The 3240-nt window shown below is 38.4% G+C and overlaps 1 long non-coding RNA gene across 2 annotated transcripts; it reads right to left on the reverse strand.

The window, feature by feature from the left end:
• LOC140586449 (uncharacterized) lies at positions 1-3240 on the reverse strand. 2 transcript variants are annotated; one of them, XR_011988243.1, is made up of 5 exons: positions 3176-3240; positions 2574-2729; positions 2365-2454; positions 1860-1983; positions 1-770 (listed from the first exon to the last, which is right to left on the reverse strand). It is a non-coding gene; the product is annotated as an uncharacterized lncRNA (long non-coding RNA). The 2 variants fall into 2 exon arrangements; XR_011988242.1 differs by having other exon boundaries at positions 2365-2729.

Genomic DNA, 3240 nt, shown 5'->3' on the forward strand with positions numbered 1-3240 from the left:
TACTTTGTGTCCAAGATTTCTAGCATTAGAGCTCTTATAATCCCACCTTCTTTTGACCCTTCTATTTCTGTCACTTGTACTGGGACTTTCAGTCAGTTTGAGCCAATATCATTCTCAAATTTAAGTAAAATTATTGGTCAATTGAAAATTTCATCTGGTCCAGCAGACACAGTTCCTCCTCTTCTTATTAGACAGACAATTGAAACTACAGGTCCCAGTATATTAGAGATTATGAACTGTAGCCTTGCCTCAGGTGTTGTGCCAAGGAAATTTAAGCATGCTGTAGTTCAGCCGTTGATTAAAAAACCTAACTTAGACACTTCAATCCTCTCTAACTACAGACCCATATCTAAACTACCATTTTTATCTAAAGTTCTTGAGAAACTCGTGCTACAACAATTACAGTTTTTTCTAGATATGCACCCTTCCAATCAGGTTTTAAAGCCCTACACAGCACTGAATCAGCACTACTTAAGGTTTTTAATGATCTATTACTAGCAACTGACTCTGGAGATTCTGCTATCCTTCTTGATCTCACCGCTGCATTTGACACTATAGATCATGACATATTAATCTCCCGTCTGGAGCATTATGTTGGTATCAGAGGCACTGCTCTGGAATGGTTTAGATCATACCTGACAGACAGAAGTCTTTCTGTCTGCCTAAATGGATCGGTATCTACCTCTGCACCTCTCCCCTGTGGGGTTCCTCAAGGGTCCATTCTGGGGCCGATACTTTTTTCCCTTTACATGCTCCCCTTGGGATCTATTCTGAAAAAATATAATATCTCTTTTCATTGCTATGCAGATGATACGCAAATTTACATGGCATTAATACGTAATGACTCCCACTCTTTTAAACGTTTACTTGATTGTCTAGAGGACATCAAAGCCTAGATGGCTTTCAATTTTTTAAACTTTAATGAAAACAAAACCGAGGTTCTAGTATTTCGGCCCAGTGCTGCCTGTGATGCATATGTAGACCTAGGCCCCCTAGAACCATATGTGAAAGACACGGCAAAAAACCTTGGCATAATTCTTGATTCTAATTTTAAAATGGAGAAACAAATAAACACAGTTGTTAAGTCTTGCTTTTTCCAATTATGGCTTTTATCCAAGGTAAAACCCTTTCTATCATTCAAAAACTTTGAAAGGGTTATACATGCCTTTGTTTCATCTCGCCTAGACTACTGCAATGCCCTGTATGCGGGCATTAGCTGCTCCTCCATATCCCGTCTTCAATTAGTTCAAAATGCTGCAGCCCACCTTCTAACCAGAACGCGTAGGCGTGAGCATATTACACCTGTGCTCGCAGCCCTTCATTGGCTCCCGGTCCATTATAGGATTCATTTTAAAATTCTATTATTCGTTTTTAAAGCTTTACATCGTCTGGCTCCCTCCTACATATCAGGTCTTTTAAAAGTTCATACACCATACAGGGCTCTTAGGTCAGCTGACCAACTCCACCTACTCATTCCTCCATCTAGGCTAAAAAGCCGAGGTGATCGGGCCTTTGCAGTGATGGCACCGAAACTCTGGAATGAGCTGCCATTGCACATACGCCTAGCTCCTTCTTTGGCTGTTTTTAAATCTCATCTTAAAACACATTTTTATGCCCTGGCATTCAATACACCATGAATGTGTTATTTAATTACCAGTAATTTCATTTATTTACTTATTTATTTATTTTTGTATTTTGTTTCATGTTTTATTTTGTGTCGTCCTCTCCATTTGTCTACTAGGTCGTATTTCCATGCTTGTCCAGCACTTTGGTCAGCTGTTATTGTTGTTTTTAAAGTGCTTTATAAATAAACTTGACTTGACTTTATGTTTTCATTTAAAATTCAGCTTGACACTTACCAATCTTGGTCACCACCTCGGGTCCTCGCAATTCGATTCCCTCCCCTGTCCTGGGCAACAATTAGCTACTTTGACACCGTTCTTTCTTGTAATGTTGCTTGTAAGAGCATTTTTTACAAGCCACCTGTGAATAACAGAGCAAAAAAATGTTATTACTATTAATATTTTGCCAAAGTATTTTTAAGTGTATAAGTGAACACTTTCTTATGACTGAAAATTTAGATTCTGCTTAGAGCTAGGCGATATGACCTTAAATCAATATCATGATTAATTAAAAATAAATCATTTTACCTCAATTATGATTAATGATTTTTTCCCCCTCATAGTTCACTGACAAAGTTAGTACTGTTAATATGTAAATATGCTCAACTATTAAGACTTGAATATTTTGTTCTAATAAAACAGTGCATATGTTATCTGTGGTTTTAAAATAATTTAAGGAAACTGTTTGAAAAGGACTTTTCGCCAATGTACTTTGTGTCATGATTGAGCAATATAGTCTTACCTCCTTCTCCGCTTCCCTTTCACCATTCCTCCTCCAGATTCTGACTTTGTGTGCTGGTCTGAGTTCCCCTCAGACTTCAAAAGTTTTGTTCTTGCATGGGCATAGTTTCCGGTAGATGATACATAAAAAAGGGGAATGCTATCGTTCCCTGTTTGTTTTTGATTTAGAAGCAATCGTAATCACATCATTATAACTACTTAAAGTATTACCTGCTTTTCCCAAGACACGCACTTTAAACTGTGGCCAGTCTGTACTCGGAAAAATGTCTTCCTTCGCTGCCTTGCTGATACTGACTTTTCCTGGTGGCCAGTAACAAGTATCTTCTGGTCCTTTGCATTAGCTCACAATACATTTGCGTTTTCTCCCTGGTGACCCATGTGATCAAAGATACGTTAGAAGAGAAGGGATCTAAGTAGATGTTATGGTAACCTGTTGTAATAAAGTTTTAATTAAGCAACAGCAAACTGGCCGCCCAAATGTTTTTGAATGTCGCGCTATCTGCCTGCACTACCTTCGCGATCTACCGGTCGTTCGCGATCGACGTATTGGGCACCCCTGTGCTAAGCGATTTCCCTCCAAGAAGTACAGCTAAAAATATAGCAAGTATAGCTAATTTACCAAACTAACACCGTTACCTGCAAAATTCCAATATGACAAGAAGGCTAACTAAACAGATTTTATTAAAACTTGGAAAATCCCTGGAAGCCGATCCGTTAGACACAACTTTATTACTGAATATTAATTTAAGTACAACCCAGATATGTGTAAAAGTAATGTTTCACTTTTAACCCAAAAATACTTTAGTTTATACCTGTTGCACACTGGCTCGCCTCAGATTCCGAGTGATGGAAAGTGCCAGAGAAAGAGGCGGGAAAG

Source organism: Paramormyrops kingsleyae, unplaced genomic scaffold (genome assembly GCF_048594095.1).
Source record: "Paramormyrops kingsleyae isolate MSU_618 unplaced genomic scaffold, PKINGS_0.4 ups63, whole genome shotgun sequence".
NCBI lineage: Eukaryota > Metazoa > Chordata > Actinopteri > Osteoglossiformes > Mormyridae > Paramormyrops > Paramormyrops kingsleyae.